Source organism: Oncorhynchus tshawytscha, unplaced genomic scaffold, assembly GCF_018296145.1.
Source record: "Oncorhynchus tshawytscha isolate Ot180627B unplaced genomic scaffold, Otsh_v2.0 Un_contig_5579_pilon_pilon, whole genome shotgun sequence".
NCBI lineage: Eukaryota > Metazoa > Chordata > Actinopteri > Salmoniformes > Salmonidae > Oncorhynchus > Oncorhynchus tshawytscha.
In genome coordinates this window covers 26,411-45,804 of record NW_024608183.1, presented here as the reverse complement: position 1 = coordinate 45,804, position 19,394 = coordinate 26,411, and the positions used below count along the sequence as shown (strand labels likewise).

At 54.9% G+C, this 19,394-nt stretch overlaps 1 pseudogene; it reads left to right on the top strand.

The window, feature by feature from the left end:
* The first annotated feature begins 245 nt into the window (after positions 1 to 245).
* LOC121843320 overlaps positions 246 to 19,394 on the top strand; it is a 34,464-nt pseudogene continuing 15,315 nt past the window's right edge.

The following is a 19,394-nucleotide window of genomic DNA, read 5'->3' as shown; positions in this document are numbered from 1 at the left end:
CACTCTAAGGACAGGACTGGTGTGAATCACTCTAAGGATTGGGCTGAGGTGAATCACTCTAAGGATTGGGCTGAGGTGAATCACTCTAAGGATTGGGCTGAGGTGAATCACTCTAAGGATTGGGCTGAGGTGAATCACTCTAAGGATTGGGCTGAGGTGATTCACTCTAAGGATTGGGCTGAGGTGAATCACTCTAAGGATTGGGCTGAGGTGAATCACTCTAGTTTCAGCTGTAGTAGATCTACATGGATCGCGAACGCCTCAAGCTCAGGGTTGACAAGGTGAAGCAGGGAGGAGGCTCTGGAGTTCCTGTTACCAGCGGCGCTCGCATGCCAACAATGTGTCAGCTTCAGCTAGCAGATATGAGATTGCCAACGTTTCTGACTCACCACCCTGCTTCTTTGAACTCTGAACATTTAAAGCTGATCTGGGATCTGGGATCTGTGGTTTAAAGCTCTCACTAAAATCTGATCCCAAATTACACCTTATTCCTAAAGCTGATCAGGGATCTGTGGTTTAAAGCTCTCACTAAAATCTGATCCCAAATTACACCTTATTCCTTATATAGTGCAGCACGTTCACTGTTAGAGGTCAGACACTGTTGTTGACTCTCTCCTTCCCTGCTCCGTCAGTCAGCTGGGCTCTGGGGATGTTGACCCCCTCCTTCACTCCTTCCTGCTCCGTCAGTCAGCTGGGCTCTGGGCTGTTGACTCCCTCCTTCTCTGCTCCGTCAGTCAGCTGGGCTCTGGGCTGTTGACTCCCTCCTTCTCTGCTCCGTCAGTCAGCTGGGCTCTGGGCTGTTGACTCCCTCCTTCACTCCTTCCTGCTCCGTCAGTCAGCTGGGCCCTGGGCTGTTGACTCTCTCCTTCCCTGCTCCGTCAGTCAGCTGGGCTCTGGGCTGTTGACTCCCTCCTTCCCTGCTCCGTCAGTCGGCTGGGCTCTGGGCTGTTGACTCTCTCCTTCACTCCTTCTCTGCTCCATCAGTCGGCTGGGCTCTGGGCTGTTGACTCTCTCCTTCCCTCCTTCCTGCTCCATCAGTCAGCTGGGCTCTGGGCTGCTGACTCTCTCCTTCACTCCTTCTCTGCTCCATCAGTCAGCTGGGCCCTGGGCTGTTGACTCTCTCCTTCCCTGCTCCGTCAGTCAGCTGGGCTCTGGGCTGTTGACTCCCTCCTTCCCTGCTCCGTCAGTCGGCTGGGCTCTGGGCTGTTGACTCTCTCCTTCACTCCTTCTCTGCTCCATCAGTCGGCTGGGCTCTGGGCTGTTGACTCTCTCCTTCCCTCCTTCCTGCTCCATCAGTCGGCTGGGCTCTGGGCTGTTGACTCTCTCCTTCACTCCTTCTCTGCTCCATCAGTCAGCTGGGCCCTGGGCTGTTGACTCTCTCCTTCCCTGCTCCGTCAGTCAGCTGGGCTCTGGGCTGTTGACTCCCTCCTTCCCTGCTCCGTCAGTCAGCTGGGCTCTGGGCTGTTGACTCTCTCCTTCCCTCCATCAGTCAGCTGGGCTCTGGGCTGTTGACTCCTCCTTCCCCTTCCTGCTCCATCAGTCGGCTGGGCTCTGGGCTGTTGACTCTCTCCTTCCTCCTTCCTGCTCCATCAGTCGGCTGGGCTCTGGGCTGTTGACTCTCTCCTTCCCTCCTTCCTGCTCCATCAGTCGGCTGGGCTCTGGGCTGTTGACTCTCTCCTTCCTCCTTCCTGCTCCATCAGTCGGCTGGGCTCTGGGCTGTTGACTCTCCTTCCTTCCTTCTGCTCCATCAGTCAGCTGGGCTCTGGGCTGTTGACTCCCTCCTTCCCCTGCTCCATCAGTCGGCTGGGCTCTGGGCTGTTGACTCTCTCCTTCCCTCCTTCCTGCTCCATCAGTCGGCTGGGCTCTGGGCTGTTGACTCTCTCCTTCCCTCCTTCCTGCTCCATCAGTCGGCTGGGCTCTGGGCTGTTGACTCTCTCCTTCCCTCCTTCCTGCTCCATCAGTCGGCTGGGCTCTGGGCTGTTGACTCTCTCCTTCCCTCCTTCCTGCTCCATCAGTCGGCTGGGCTCTGGGCTGTTGACTCTCTCCTTCCAGCTCCTTCTCTGCTCCATCAGTCGGCTGGGCTCTGGGCTGTTGACTCTCTCCTTCCCTCCTTCCTGCTCCATCAGTCGGCTGGGCTCTGGGCTGTTGACTCTCCCTTCCTCCTTCTGGGCTGTTGACTCCCTCCTTCTCTGCTCCATCAGTCGGCTGGGCTCTGGGCTGTTGACTCTCTCCTTCCCTCCTTCCTGCTCCATCAGTCGGCTGGGCTCTGGGCTGTTGACTCTCTCCTTCCCTCCTTCTCTGCTCCATCAGTCGGCTGGGCTCTGGGCTGTTGACTCTCTCCTTCACTCCTTCCTGCTCCATCAGTCGGCTGGGCTCTGGGCTGTTGACTCTCTCCTTCCCTCCTTCCTGCTCCATCAGTCGGCTGGGCTCTGGGCTGTTGACTCCCTCCTTCCCTCCTTCCTGCTCCATCAGTCAGCTGGGCTCTGGGCTGTTGACTCCCTCCTTCTTCTGCTCCATCAGTCGGCTGGGCTCTGGGCTGTTGACTCCCTCCTTCCCTCCTTCCTGCTCCATCAGTCAGCTGGGCTCTGGGCTGTTGACTCCCTCCTTCCTCTGCTCCATCAGTCGGCTGGGCTCTGGGCTGTTGACTCTCTCCTTCACTCCTTCTCTGCTCTGTCAGTCGGCTGGGCTCTGGGCTGTTGACTCCCCTTCCCTCCTTCTCTGCTCCATCAGTCGGCTGGGCTCTGGGCTGTTGACTCCCTCCTTCCCTCCTTCCTGCTCCATCAGTCAGCTGGGCTCTGGGCTGTTGACTCCCTCCTTCTCTGCTCCATCAGTCGGCTGGGCTCTGGGCTGTTGACTCTCTCCTTCCCTCCTTCCTGCTCCATCAGTCGGCTGGGCTCTGGGCTGTTGACTCTCTCCTTCCCTCCTTCCTGCTCCATCAGTCGGCTGGGCTCTGGGCTGTTGACTCTCTCCTTCCTGCTCCTTCTCTGCTCCATCAGTCGGCTGGGCTCTGGGCTGTTGACTCCTCCTTCCCTCCTTCCTGCTCCATCAGTCGGCTGGGCTCTGGGCTGTTGACTCTCTCCTTCCCTCCTTCTCTGCTCCATCAGTCGGCTGGGCTCTGGGCTGTTGACTCTCTCCCTTCCCTCCTTCTCTGCTCTTCAGTCCTTCCTGCTCAGGGCTCTGGGCTGTTGACTCCCTCCTCTTCCTTCTCTGCTCCATCAGTCGGCTGGGCTCTGGGCTGTTGACTCCTCCTTCCCTCCTTCCTGCTCCAGTCAGCTGGGCTCTGGGCTGTTGACTCCCTCCTTCTCTGCTCCATCAGTCGGCTGGGCTCTGGGCTGTTGACTCTCTCCTTCCCTCCTTCCTGCTCCATCAGTCGGCTGGGCTCTGGGCTGTTGACTCTCTCCTTCCCTCCTTCCTGCTCCATCAGTCGGCTGGGCTCTGGGCTGTTGACTCTCTCCTTCCTCCTTCTCTGCTCCATCAGTCGGCTGGGCTCTGGGCTGTTGACTCTCTCCTTCCCTCCTTCCTGCTCCATCAGTCGGCTGGGCTCTGGGCTGTTGACTCTCTCCTTCCCTCCTTCCTGCTCCATCAGTCGGCTGGGCTCTGGGCTGTTGACTCTCTCCTTCCCTCCTTCCTGCTCCATCAGTCGGCTGGGCTCTGGGCTGTTGACTCTCTCCTTCCCTCCTTCTCTGCTCCATCAGTCGGCTGGGCTCTGGGCTGTTGACTCCCTCCTTCCCTCCTTCCTGCTCCGTCAGTCGGCTGGGCTCTGGGCTGTTGACTCCCTCCTTCCCTCCTTCCTGCTCCGGTCAGCTGGGCTCTGGGCTGTTGACTCCTCCTTCCCTCCTTCCTGCTCCATCAGTCGGCTGGGCTCTGGGCTGTTGACTCTCTCCTTCCCTCCTTCCTGCTCCATCAGTCGGCTCTGGGCTCTGGGCTGTTGACTCTGGGCTCCTGTCCCCTCCTTCCTGCTCCATCAGTCGGCTGGGCTCTGGGCTGTTGACTCCTCTCTTCCATCTTCTGGGCTGCTCCATCAGTCGGCTGGGCTCTGGGCTGTTGACTCTCTCCTTCCCTCCTTCCTGCTCCATCAGTCGGCTGGGCTCTGGGCTGTTGACTCTCTCCTTCCTCCTTCCTGCTCCATCAGTCGGCTGGGCTCTGGGCTGTTGACTCTCTCCTTCCCTCCTTCCTGCTCCATCAGTCGGCTGGGCTCTGGGCTGTTGACTCTCTCCTTCCCTCCTTCTCTGCTCCATCAGTCGGCTGGGCTCTGGGCTGTTGACTCTCTCCTTCCCTCCTTCCTGCTCCATCAGTCGGCTGGGCTCTGGGCTGTTGACTCCTCCTCCTTCCCACCTTCCTGCACCGTCAGTCGGCTGGGCTCTGGGCTGTTGACTCCCTCCTTCCCTCCTTCCCTGCTCCATCAGTCGGCTGGGCTCTGGGCTGTTGACTCCCTCCTTCCCTCCTTCCTGCTCCATCAGTCGGCTGGGCTCTGGGCTGTTGACTCCCTCCTTCCCTCCTTCCTGCTCCATCAGTCGGCTGGGCTCTGGGCTGTTGACTCCCTCCTTCCCTCCTTCCTGCTCCAGTCAGTGGCTCTGGGCTGTTGACTCCCTCCTTCCCTCCTTCCTGCTCCATCAGTCGGCTGGGCTCTGGGCTGTTGACTCCCTCCTTCCCTCCTTCCTGCTCCATCAGTCGGCTCTGGGCTGTTGACTCTCCCTCCTTCTCTCTCCTCTCCTCCTCCATCAGCTCTGGGCTCTGGGCTGTTGACTCAGTCCTTCTCTGGCTCTCGGCTCTGGGCTGTTGACTCCCTCCTTCCCTCTTCCTGCTCCGTCAGTCGGCTGGGCTCTGGGCTGTTGACTCTCTCCTTCTCTGCTCCATCAGTCAGCTCGGCTCTGGGCTGTTGACTCTCTCCTTCTCTGCTCCGTCAGTCAGCTCGGCTCTGGGCTGTTGACTCCCTCCTTCCCTGCTCCATCAGTCGGCTGGGCTCTGGGCTGTTGACTCCCTCCTTCCCTCCTGTCCTTGGAGGAGGTCCAGTGTTGCCGAGTCCCAAGAAGAGAGATACAGAGAAACCTGCTTCCAGAAATATAACATAAATATCCACACACACACACATACACACACACACACACACACACACACACACACACACACACACACACACACACACACACACACACACACACACACCACAATAGTACATTCTCTTTATATAATCACTGTTCACTGCCAGGTGGTGTTAGTTACAAGAAATACACACCTACGTACCTGCAGGACACACGGCCAGCCAGGACACGGCCAGGACACGGTCAGGACACAGCCAGGACACGGTCAGGACACGGCCAGGACACGGTCAGGACACAGCCAGGACACGGTCAGGACACAGCCAGGACACGGTCAGGACACGGCCAGGACACGGTCAGGACACAGCCAGGACACGGTCAGGACACGGCCAGGACACGGTCAGGACACAGCCAGGACACGGTCAGGACACAGCCAGGACACGGTCAGGACACGGCCAGGACACGGTCAGGACACAGCCAGGACACGGTCAGGACACGGCCAGGACACGGGATCAGGACACAGCCAGGACACGGCCAGGACACAGCCAGGACACGGTCAGGACACGGCCAGGACACGGTCAGGACACAGCCAGGACACGGTCAGGACACAGCCAGGACACGGTCAGGACACAGCCAGGACACTCACCAGGACACGGCCAGGACACGCCAGGACACGGTCAGGACACGGCCAGGACACGGTCAGGACACAGCCAGGACACGGTCAGGACACAGCCAGGACACGGTCACGGCCAGGACACGGGATAGGACACGGGATAGGACACAGCCAGGATACGACAGGACACGGTCAGGACACAGCCAGGACACGGTCAGGACACAGCCAGGACACGGTCAGGACACGGGATAGGACACAGCCAGGTGGTGTTAGTTAGGACACGGAAATAGGACACGGTCAGGACACGGCCAGGACACGGCCAGGACACAGCCAGGACACGGTCAGGACACAGCCAGGACAGGACAGGACAAGGGGTGTAGGACACGGGATAGGACACAGCCAGGACACGGTCAGGACACAGCCAGGACACGGGATAGGACACGGGATAGGACACGGGATAGGACACAGCCAGGACACGGGAGGACACGGCCAGGACACGGGATAGGACACGGGATAGGACACGGCCAGGACACAGGATAGGACACGGCCAGGACACGGGATAGGACACGGGATAGGACACAGGGATAGGACACGGCCAGGACACGGGATAGGACACACGGCCATAGGACACGGAGGACACGGTCAGGATAGGACACGGGATAGGACACGGGATAGGACACGGGATAGGACAAGGGATAGGACACGGCCAGGACACAGCCAGGACACGGCCAGGACACAGGAATAGGACACGGTCAGGACACGACCAGGACACGGTCAGGACAAGGGATAGGACACGGGACCAGGACACGGTAGGACACGGGATAGGACACGGCCAGGACACGGCCAGGACACGGCCAGGACACGGGATAGGACACGGGAGGACACGGGAGGACACGGCCAGGACACGGCCAGGACACGGGATAGGACACGGGATAGGACACGGGATAGGACACGGGATAGGACACGGCCAGGACACGGCCAGGACACGGGATAGGACACGGGATAGGACACGGCCAGGACACGGCCAGGACACGGGATAGGACACGGCCAGGACACGGCCAGGACACGGGATAGGACACGGGATAGGACACGGGATGGACAAGGGATAGGACACGGCCAGGACACGGCCAGGACACGGGATAGGACACGGGATAGGACACGGCCAGGGACACAGGATAGGACACGGCCAGGACACAGCCAGGACACGGGGTAGGACACGGCCAGGACACGACCAGGACACGGGGTAGGACACGGCCAGGACACGGCCAGGACACGGCCAGGACACAGGATAGGACACGGCCAGGACACGGCCAGGACACAGGATAGGACACGGCCAGGACACGGCCAGGACACAGGATAGGACACGGCCAGGACACAGCCAGGACACGGGGTAGGACACGGCCAGGACACGACCAGGACACGGCCAGGACACGGAATAGGACACAGATTTAGATTTTATGCAAAACAATAAACATAAATAAGTAAAAAAGTTGCATCCCAAATGGGCTCTGGTCTAAAGTAGTGCACTACCATAGGGCCCTGGTCTAAAGTAGTGCACTACCATAGGGCCCTGGTCTAAAGTAGTGCACTACCATAGGGCCCTGGTCTAAAGTAGTGCACTACCATAGGGCCCTGGTCTAAAGTAGTGCACTACCATAGGGCCCTGGTCTAAAGTAGTGCACTACCATAGGGCCCTGGTCTAAAGTAGTGCACTACCATAGGGCCCTGGTCTAAAGTAGTGCACTACCATAGGGCCCTGGTCTAAAGTAGTGCACTACCATAGGGCCCTGGTCTAAAGTAGTGCACTACCATAGGGCCCTGGTCTAAAGTAGTGCACTAACATAGGGCCCTGGTCTAAAGTAGTGCACTACCATAGGGCCCTGGTCTAAAGTAGTGCACTACCATAGGGCCCTGGTCTAAAGTAGTGCACTACATAGGGAATAGGGTACCATTAGAGATATATCCTACATGCAGGACAAGACACATGACGTAAGAGAGAAAGAGGTGGGATTTAAATGAGTTTACATGATCTGTTCTACGATCTGTTCTATGATCTGTTCTATGATCTGTTCTAAGATCTGTTCTAAGATCTGTTCTAAGATCTGTTCTACGATCTGTTCTAAGATCTGTTCTACGATCTGTTCTATGATCTGTTCTAATCAGTTCTAGATCTGTTCTAAGATCTGTTCTACATTATCTGTTCTAAGATCTGTTCTAAGATCTGTTCTATCTGTTCTACAATCTGTTCTACTGATCTGTTCTATGATCTGTTCTAAGATCTGTTCTACTATCTGTTCTAAGATCTGTTCTAAGATCTGTTCTAAGATCTGTTCTAAGATCTGTTCTAAGATCTGTTCTACGATCTGTTCTACGATCTGTTCTACGATCTGTTCTATGATCTGTTCTACGATCTGTTCTAAGATCTGTTCTACTATCTGTTCTAAGATCTGTTCTAAGATCTGTTCTAAGATCTGTTCTAAGATCTGTTCTACGATCTGTTCTAAGATCAATCAATCACATGTATTTCTAAAGCCCTTTTTACATCAGCCGTTTTCACAAGGTGCTTTATAGAGGAACTCAGCCTCAAAACACCTGTTTGTTTTTAAGAGAGGAAGAAGGGTTTTTAAAGCAGCACGACATAAATCTCCCCCCCCCTTCGACTGAGATAACAGGTTTGTAGGAGCATCCGAGGGATGAAGGGCGGAGAAGGGAGGGAGATGAAGGGAGGGAGGAAGAGGGAGGTGGGAGGAATGAGTAGGGAGGAGGGAGGAGATGGAGAGAGGAGAGAGGAGAGAGGAGGGAGGAGATAGGAGAGAGGAAGGAGGAGGAAAGGGGAGATCATGGAAGTGTCATTAACACCAGAGACTGTGTGTGTCGGTTCAGTGCCTCTCCTCACTCAAGATGCAGGTGAAAGGGGAGGAGGAAGGGAGGAGGGACAGAGCAAGACAGGGAGAGAGGGAGATGCAGGTGGAAGGAGAGGAGGGACAGAGGACAACAGGGAGAGAGGGAGATGCAGGTGAAAGGAGAGAGGAGGGACAGAGGACAACAGGCAGAGAGGGAGATGAAGGTGAAAGAGGAGGAGGGACAGAGGAAGACAGGGAGAGAGGGAGATGAAGGTGAAAGAGGAGGAGGGACAGAGGAAGACAGGGAGAGAGGGAGATGAAGGTGAAAGGGAGGGACAGAGGAAGACAGAGGGAGATGAAGGGAAAGGAGAGGAGGGACAGAGGAAGACAGGGAGAGAGGGAGATGAAGCTGAAAGAGGAGGAGTGACAGAGGAAGACAGGGAGAGAGGGACAGAGGAAGAGGGAGAGAGGGACAGAGGAAGACAGGGAGAGAGGGACAGAGGAAGACAGGGAGAGAGGGACAGAGGAAGACAGGGAGAGAGGGAGATGAAGCTGAAAGAGGAGGAGTGACAGAGGAAGACAGGGAGAGTGGGACAGAGGAAGACAGGGAGAGAGGGAGATGAAGCTGAAAGAGGAGGGGTGTGCCCTGTGGCCAAGGCGAGGCAAGCTGTGCGGCTTGGCGTCTCTTACAACAGCTTTGTTAGTGCTGCAGTAACTGTTACCAGGAGACCTCGTCTGCCTCTCAGATGGCTCCCTATCTCCATAGGGCTCTGGTCCAAAGTAGTGCACCAAATAGGGAATACGGTGCCATAGGGCTCTGGTCCAAAGTAGTGCACCAAATAGGGAATAGGGTGTAATTTGGGACCCTTACACTGTCTCACAGATGGATCCAATGTGTTTCTGTCTGTCTGCCAGTCCAATGTTTAAAGTCTTGTTGTTGCTGAAATCGATCGAAAATGTCCCTCTGTGAGTATCAGAAATTACACGCGTGCATATTTATTACAAAATGTGTCCCGAATGGCTGTGATTTGTTTCGGGAAATATATATATATTTTTCTTGTATGTTTTTTGACGAAAACCTCGGACTGTCTATTGCTTCACACCATGTGGGTTGGCTGAGTTCACAAGGCGTCTCGTTTTCACCATTCTGCATGAGAGCTGAGCCAATCACTGAGGCTTCTCAAAATGGCACCCTATTCCCTATATAGTGGTACTACTATAGACCAGAGCCCTATTCCCTATATAGTGGTACTACTATAGACCAGAGCCCTATTCCCTATATAGTGGTACTACTATAGACCAGAGCCCTATTCCCTATATAGTGGTACTACTATAGACCAGAGCCCTATTCCCTATATAGTGGTACTACTATAGACCAGAGCCCTATTCCCTATATAGTGGTACTACTATAGACCAGAGCCCTATTCCCTATATAGTGGTACTACTATAGACCAGAGCCCTATTCCCTATATAGTACACTACTATAGACCAGAGCCCTATTCCTATATAGTGGTACTACTATAGACCAGAGCCCTATTCCTATATAGTGGTACTACTATAGACCAGAGCCCTATTCCTATATAGTGGTACTACTATAGACCAGAGCCCTATTCCCTATATAGTGGTATTACTATAGACCAGAGCCCTATTCCCTATTTAGTGGTACTACTATAGACCAGAGCCCTATTCCTATATATGGTACTACTATAGACCAGAGCCCTATTCCCTATATAGTGGTACTACTATAGACCAGAGCCCTATTCCCATTGTAGTGGTACTACTATAGACCAGAGCCCTATTCCCTATATAGTAGACTACTATAGACCAGAGCCCTATTCCTATATAGTGGTACTACTATAGACCAGAGCCCTATTCCTATATAGTGGTACTACTATAGACCAGAGCCCTATTCCTATATAGTACACTACTATAGACCAGAGCCCTATTCCCTATATTGGTACTACTATAGACCAGAGCCCTATTCCCTATATAGTGGTACTACTATAGACCAGAGCCCTATTCCTATATAGTGGTACTACTATGGACCAGAGCCCTATTCCCTATATAGTGGTACTACTATAGACCAGAGCCCTATTCCTATATAGTGGTACTACTATAGACCAGAGCCCTGTTCCCTATATAGTGCACTACTTTGGACCAGGGTATATAGGGCTCCGGTTAAAAGTAGTGCACTAAATCTGAAATAGGGTGCCATTTGGGAGGCGTGCTAAGTGATTGGTCAACTTCCTCGGGTTAAAGGTTCACTAGTTTAACCAGTAATCAGTCAGTAATGAAAAGAACCGCTGTAAAGACAGTTCAATTCCCCTCCACGCCGTCTCCCCCTCCACGCCGTCTCCCCTCCACGCCGTCTCCCCTCCAAGCCGTCTCCCCTCCGCCGTCTCCCCTCCACGCTGTCTCCCCTCTCTCTCTCTCTCTCCACGCCGTCTCCCCTCCACACCGTCTCCCCTCCACCGTCTCCCCTCCACGCCGTCTCCCCTCCACGCGTCTCCCCCTCCACACTCTCTCCCCCTCCACGCCGTCTCCCCTCCACGCTCTCTCTCCTCCACCCTCCACGCCGTCTCCCCACTCCCCTCGCCGTCTCTCCCCTCCACACCTCCTCCACGCGTCTCCCCTCCACGCCGTCTCCCCTCCACACCGTCTCCCCCTCCACGCCGTCTCCCCTCCACGCTCTCCCCTCCACGCCGTCTCCCTCCCCACCCCTCCACGCCGTCTCCCCTCCACACCGTCTCCCCTCCTCTCTCTCCCCTCCACGCCGTCTCCCCTCCACGCCGTCTCCCCTCCACGCCGTCTCCCCTCCACGCCGTCTCCCCTCCACACCGTCTCCCCTCTCTCTCTCTCCCCTCCACGCCGTCTCCCCTCCATGCCGTCTCCCCCTCTCTCTCTCCCCTCCACGCCGTCTCCCCTCCATGCCGTCTCCCTCTCTCTCTCTCCCCTCCACCCTCCACGCCGTCTCCCCTCCACGCCGTCTCCCCTCCATGCCGTCTCCCCTCTCTCTCTCTCCCCTCCACACCGTCTCCCCTCCACGCCGTCTCCCCTCCACCGTCTCCCTCTCTCTGTCTCCCCTCCACGCCGTCTCCTCCACCCTCCACGCCGTCTCCCCCTCTCTCTCTCTCCCCTCCACCCTCCACTCCTCCCCTCCACACGTCTCCCCTCCACGCCGTCTCTCCCCTCCCGCCACGTCTCCCCTCCACGCTGTCTCCCCTCTCTCTCCCCTCCCACGCCTCCCCTCCACGCCGTCTCCCCTCCACGCCGTCTCCCCTCCACGTCTCCCCTCTCCCCTCCACCACGCCGTCTCCCCTCACGCTCTCTCTCCTCCACACTCTCTCCCCTCCACGCTGTCTCCCCTCCATGCTCGTCTCCCTCTCTCTCTCTCCCCTCCACGCCGTCTCCCCCCACGCCGTCTCCCCTCCATGCCGTCTCCCCTCTCTCTCTCCCTCCACGCCGTCTCCCCTCCATGCCGTCTCCCCTCTCTCTCTCTCCCCTCCACGCCGTCTCCCCTCCATGCCGTCTCCCTCTCTCTCTCTCCCCTCCACGCCGTCTCCCCTCCACGCCGTCTCCCCTCCACGCCGTCTCCCCACCGTCTCCCCTCCACGCCGTCTCCCCTCTCTCTCTCTCCTCCCACGCCGTCTCCCCTCCATCTCTCTCCCCCCCTCCTCCACCTCTCCCCTCTCCTCTCTCTCCCCTCCACGCCGTCTCCCCTCCACGCCGTCTCCCCTCTCTCTCTCTCCTCCACGCCGTCTCCCCTCCACGCCGTCTCCCCTCCACCCCGTCTCCCCTCTCTCTCTCTCCTCCACGCTCCCTCTCCCATCTCTCTCTCTCCCCTCCGCCGTCTCCCCTCTCTCTCTCTCCCCTCCACCGTCTCCCTCCACGTCTCCCCTCCCTCCACGCCGTCTCCCCTCTCTCTCTCCCCTCCACACGTCTCCCCTCCACGCCGTCTCCCCTCCACGCCGTCTCCCCTCCACACTGTCTCTCCCCTCCACGCCGTCTCCCTCCACGCTCTCTCCTCCCACGCCGTCTCCCTCCGCCGTCTCCCCTCTCTCTCTCTCCTCCACACCGTCTCCCCCGCTCTCTCCTCCACGCCGTCTCTCCTCCACGCCGTCTCCCCTCTCTCTCTCTCTCCACGCCTCCCTCTCGCTGTCTCCCCCCACGCCTTTCTCTCCCCTCCACTCCATCTCCCCTCCACACCGTCTCCCCTCCACGCCGTCTCCCCTCCACGCTCTCTCCTCCACGCCGTCTCCCCTCCACGCCGTCTCTGCTCCACGCCGTCTCCCCTCCACCCGTCTCTCCTCCACGCCGTCTCCCCTCCACGCCGTCTCCCTCCACGCCATCTCCCATCCACGCCGTCTCCCCTCTCTCTCTCCCCTCCACGCCGTCTCCCCTCCATGCCGTCTCCCCTCTCTCTCTCCCCTCCACGCCGTCTCCCCTCCCCTCGCCATCTCCCCGCCGTCTCCCCTCTCTCTCTCCCCTCCACGCCGTCTCCCCTCCCCTCCCGCCGTCTCCCTCTCTCTCTCTCTCTCTCCCCTCCACGCCGTCTCCCCTCTCTCTCTCTCCCCTCCACGCCATCTCCCTCTCTCTCTCCCTCCACGCTGTCTCCCCTCCACGCCGTCTCCCCTCTCTCTCTCCCCCCCACGCCGTCTCCCCTCTCTCTCTCCCCCTCCACGCCGTCTCCCCTCTCTCTCTCTCCTCCACGCTGTCTCCCCCACGCTTTCTCCCCTCCACGCCATCTCCCTCCACGCCGTCTCCCCTCTCTCTCCCCTCCACGCTGTCTCCCCTCCACGCCGTCTCCCCTCCACTCCGTCTCTGCTCCACGCCGTCTCCCCTCCACGCCGTCTCCCCACGCTGCTCTCTCCTCTCTCTCCCTCCACGCCGTCTCCCCACGCTCTCCCTCCACACCGTCTCTCCTCCACGCTCTCCCCTCCACGCTGTCTCCCCTCTCTCTCTCTCTCCTCCACGCTCCCCTCTCCTCTCTCTCCACTCCACGCTGTCTCCCCCTCTCTCGCTCTCCCCCTCCACGCCATCTCCCCTCCACACCGTCTCCCTCCTCGCCGTCTCCCCTCTCTCTCTCTCTCCTCCACGCCGCCTCTCCACGCCGTCTCCCCTCCACGCCGTCTCCCTCTCTCTCTCTCCCTCCCCACGCCGTCTCCCCTCTCACGCTCTCTCCCTCCACGCTGTCTCCCCTCTCGCTGTCTCCCCTCTCTCTCTCTCCCTCCACGCCGTCTCCCCTCCACGCCGTCTCCCCTCCACGCTCTCTCTCCTCCACGCCGTCTCCCCTCTCTCTCCTCCACGCCGTCTCCCCCTCCACGCCGTCTCCCTCTCTCTCTCTCTCTCCCCACGCCGTCTCCCCTCTCCTCCACGCCGTCTCCCCTCCACGCTGTCTCCCTCCACGCCTCTCCCCTCTCTCTCCTCCACGCCGTCTCCCCTCCACGCCGTCTCCCCTCTCTCTCTCCCCTCCACGCCGTCTCCCCTCCACGCCGTCTCCCTCCACGCTGTCTCCCTCTCTCTCCCTCCACGCCGTCTCCCCTCTCTCTCCTCCACGCCGTCTCCCCTCCACGCTGTCTCCCCTCTCTCTCTCTCCCCTCCACGCCGTCTCCCCTCCATGCCGTCTCCCCTCTCTCTCTCTCTACTCCACATGTTCCGTTGCATTCCTACATTCCTGCGTCCTCACGCCATCTTCTGTTTAGATATTTCAGGAAGTTTGTAAAACAACAACAACAACAACAACAACAGAGATCATTAAATGTGTTTTATAGACCACGATAGACAGTTGATGTCAAAACGGTGGCTGTTACCGCGACTGAAGCCGGGAGGAGATTCGTATCCCCCGTGACATTTCACCGACTGACTGACCCCTTTTTCAGACAGATAAACGGAGCACAATCCTAAACCCATCAATCTGTGATTTAAAAAAAAAAACATTTTGAGTAGAAAGGTCCCAGAAGCTTGTCAACTCTACCTCTGTATTGAGTTGTGGTTTTATAGTAGTTATTAAGTGATTCACCAAATGTTTGGTTTGGTAACTTGGCATGATATTTCATTCTTGGGAATATCTGGCATTTGTGGATCTTTGTAAAGGTCAGCGGGAAACATTAACATTGACAATTTTTGTTGTTGTAGAACGTAGATAGTGTGGAGAGCATAGAGGTTCTACTGCCTGATCTGATTCCCTGATTCTATGGTGAGAGGACGGCTGCCTAGGGTCCACAGGTCATGGCTTGAGTTGTACTGTAGAATGAGATGTGAAGGACACCTTTCCTGTTCTTCCATAGTTTACAGAATGACTGTGACCCCACGTACTACTCTCTAGTCGTTCAGTTCATTAACCCCAAAACAAAGAGCAAAGACAAAGCCATTTCACCTTTTCAGAATTTCATAATGTATGCTAAAAAGTGACAGTCCTCTCTCTCCCTCCTCTCTCTCTCTCTCTCTCTCTCCTCTCCCTTCTCTCACTCTCTCTCTCTCTCTCCTCTCCCTTCTCTCTCTCTCTCCTCTCCTCTCCTCTCTCTCTCCTCTCCCTTCTCTCTCTCTCTCTCTCTCCTCTCCCTCTCACCTCTCCTTCTCTCTCTCTCTCTCTCTCTCCTCTCTCTCTCTCCTCTCACTTCTCTCTCTCTCCTCTCCCTTCTCTCTCTCTCTCTCTCTCCCTTCTCTCTCTCTCTCTCTCTCTCTCTCTCTCTCCTCTCACCTCTCCCTTCTCTCTCTCTCTCTCTCTCTCTCTCTCTCTCTCCTCTCACTTCTCTCTCTCTCCTCTCACCTCTCCCTTCTCTCTCTCTCTCTCTCTCTCTCTCTCTCTCTCCTCTCTCTCTCTCTCTCCTCTCACCTCTCCCTTCTCTCTCTCTCTCTCTCTCTGTCACTCTCTCTCTCCTCTACCTCCTCTCTCTCTCTCTCTCTCTCTCTCCTCTCCCTTCTCTCTCTCTCCTCTCCTTCTCACTCTCTCTCTCCTCTCCCTTCTCTCTCTCTCTCCTCTCCCTTCTCTCTCTCTCTCTCTCCTCTCCCTTCTCTCTCTCTCTCCTCTCCCTTCACTTTCTCTCTCTCTCTCTCTCTCTCTCTCTCTCTCTCTCTCTCTCTCCCCCCCTCTCTCTCTCTCTCTCTCTCTCTCTCTCTCTCTCTCTCTCTCTCTCTCTTCCTCTTCAGTACCCTTTGATTATCTCTGTTGATGATCCAGACTTGGATTAGCAGTATCACAGTCACCGACCTGCCCTTCCCTCCCTCCCTTTCTTCCCAGGCTGTGACACAGGCTTCGGGAAGGCTGCAGTGCGGCGTCTGGACGCCCAGGGTTTTGAGGTGTTTGCTACGGTGTTGGATCTGTGTGGGGAGGGAGCCAGGGAGCTCCAGAAGACCTGCTCCTCTCGTCTCACCCTGCTACAGGTGGACATCACCCAGCCAGAGCAGGTCCAACAGGCTCTTCTAGACACCAAGGCCAAACTGGGCCTCAGAGGTAAGAGACATAGGGCCCCATACACACAGATACACATACGTGCAGGTATTCACACACAAACACACACACACAAGGACGCTGGAACACACACACACACACACAAGGACGCTGGAACACACACACACACACACACAAGGACGCTGGAACACACACACACACACACACAGGACGCTGGACACACACACACAAGGACGCTGGAACACACAACACACACACACAAAGGACGCTGGAACACACACACACACACAAGGACGCTGGAACACATACACACACACACACACACACACACAAGGACGCTGGAACACACACACACACACACACAAGGACGCTGGAACACACACACACACACACACACACACACACACACACAGCCAAACAGCCAGTGGAACAGTGGAACACACACACACACAGCCAAACAGCCAGTGGAACCAGTGGAACACCTGACCTAATGACACCCTATCTCCTATATGGAGTCCTGACCTAATGACACCCTATCTCCTATATGGAGTCCTGACCTAATGTCACCCTATCTCCTATATGGAGTCCTGACCTAATGACACCCTATCTCCTATATGGAGTCCTGACCTAATGACACCCTATCTCCTATATGGAGTCCTGACCTAATGACACCCTATCTCCTATATGGAGTCCTGACCTAATGACACCCTATCTCCTATATGGAGTCCTGACCTAATGACACCCTATCTCCTATATGGAGTCCTGACCTAATGACACCCTATCTCCTATATGGAGTCCTGACCTAATGACACCCTATCTCCTATATGGAGTCCTGACCTAATGACACCCTATCTCCTATATGGAGTCCTGACCTAATGACACCCTATCTCCTATATGGAGTCCTGACCTAATGACACCCTATCTCCTATATGGAGTCCTGACCTAATGACACCCTATCTCCTATATGGAGTCCTGACCTAATGACACCCTATCTCCTATATGGAGTCCTGACCTAATGACACCCTATCTCCTATATGGAGTCCTGACCTAATGACACCCTATCTCCTATATGGAGTCCTGACCTAATGACACCCTATCTCCTATATGGTATACAGAGCGAGAGAGAGAGAGAGAGAGAGAGAGAGAGAGGTAAGACCTGGGCGAAAAGCCAGTGTTCTGTTCAGGGGGAGATCTCTTCTTTTTGGAGGTAGAGATTTTGCTGGAGGTAGGGATTGCTGAGATTGATTGTGATAGAGGTTGATTTTGTTGGAAAGTGGTATGTTCTGTGAGTTTGTTGCTCAGATAGAGCTTATTTGACATCCTTTTGTTTCTTAGTTTGTTTAAAATTGTTTAATATTCTGTTTCATTTGTTCCCAGGGGGAAGGGGAAGGCACCTAGGGAGTGCTTAGGCAAGAGGCCCGCGGGCATACATATACCCGTAGCATATTCGCTGTCTAGACACACTAGGTAAGACCTGGGCGGACCACCCCTTGTATTTTGGTTAGGGCACCAGGTGGTGCTAAATTAGGTAAGTAGTGGGTAGGCAGGTAAGATAGGAGAGGGGGGCTTTGAGATTTACTTTCTTTGCTTTGGTTCCGTCCAGCCCCTTTTCCCCATATTCGTGTAAAGGAATAAAGTCCTTGTAAACGGTACCACATTCTGCCTGTTGTCATTTTTACTCGCACCTACAGTCCATACCTTTTTCGCTTCACAGAGAGTTTAGTTGTAGCAGGGTGTTGCGTTCCCTCTTCTTAGAGGCGTGCGTAACACACTAAACAAACAACAACACGAAGAATTATCTATCCAAAATGGAGATGTATGGGTAAACCACTTCTCCAATCTTTTTGGCTCTATAACAAAGAATAAAGAGCAAAAACATATACATGATCAAATACAGATCTTAGAATCAACTATTAAAGACTACCAGAACCCACTGGATTCTCCAATTACATTGAAAGAGTTACAGGACAAAATAAAAACCCTCCAACCCAAAAAGGCCTGTGGTGTTGATGGTATCCTCAATGAAATGATCAAATATACAGACAACAAATTCCAATTGGCTATACTAAAACTCTTTAACATCATACTTAGCTCTGGCATCTTCCCCAATATTTGGAACCAAGGACTGATCACCCCAATCCACAAAAGTGGAGACAAATTTGACCCCAATAACTACCGTGGAATATGTGTCAACAGTAACCTTGGGAAAATCCTCTGCATTATTATTAACAGCAGACTCGTACATTTCCTCAATGAAAACAATGTACTGAGCAAATGTCAAATTGGCTTTTTACCAAATTACCGTACAACAGACCATGTATTCACCCTGCACACCCTAATTGACAATCAAACAAACCAAAACAAAGGCAAAGTCTTCTCATGCTTTGTTGATTTCAAAAAGCCTTCGACTCAATCTGGCATGAGGGTCTGCTATACAAACTGATGGAAAGTGGTGTTGGGGGTAAAACATACGACATTATAAAATCCATGTACACAAACAACAAGTGTGCGGTTAAAATTGGCAAAAACACACACATTTCTTCACACAGGGTCGTGGGGTTAGACAGGGATGCAGCTTAAGCCCCACCCTCTTCAACATATATATCAACGAATTGGCGAGGGCACTAGAAAAGTCTGCAGCACCCGGCCTCCCCTGCTAGAATCCGAAGTCAAATGTCTGCTGTTTGCTGATGATCTGGTGCTTCTGTCACCAACCAAGGAGGGCCTACAGCAGCACCTAGATCTTATGCACAGATTCTGTCAGACCTGGGCCCTGACAGTAAATCTCAGTAAGACCAAAATAATGGTGTTCCAAAAAGGTCCAGTCACCAGGACCACAAATACAAATTCCATCTAGACACTGTTGCCCTAGAGCACACAAAAAACTATACATACCTTGGCCTAAACATCAGCACCACAGGTAACTTCCACAAAGCTGTGAACGATCTGAGAGACAAGGCAAGAAGGGCATTCTATGCCATCAAAAGAAACATAAATTTCAACATACCAATTAGGATTTGGCTAAAAATACTTGAATCAGTCATAGAGCCCATTGCCCTTTATGGTTGTGAGGTCTGGGGTCCGCTCACCAACCAAGACTTCACAAAATGGGACAAACACCAAATTGAGACTCTGCACGCAGAATTCTGCAAAAATATCCTCCGTGTACAACGTAGAACACCAAATAATGCATGCAGAGCAGAATTAGGCCGATACCCACTAATTATCAAAATCCAGAAAAGAGCTGTTAAATTCTACAACCACCTAAAAGGAAGCGATTCACAAACCTTCCATAACAAAGCCATCACCTACAGAGAGATGAACCTGGAGAAGAGTCCCTAAGCAAGCTGGTCCTGGGGCTCTGTTCACAAACACAAACACACACTACAGAGCCCCAGGACAGCAGCACAATTAGACCCAACCAAATCATGAGAAAACAAAAAGATAACTACTTAACACATTGGAAAGAATTAACAAAAAAACAGAGC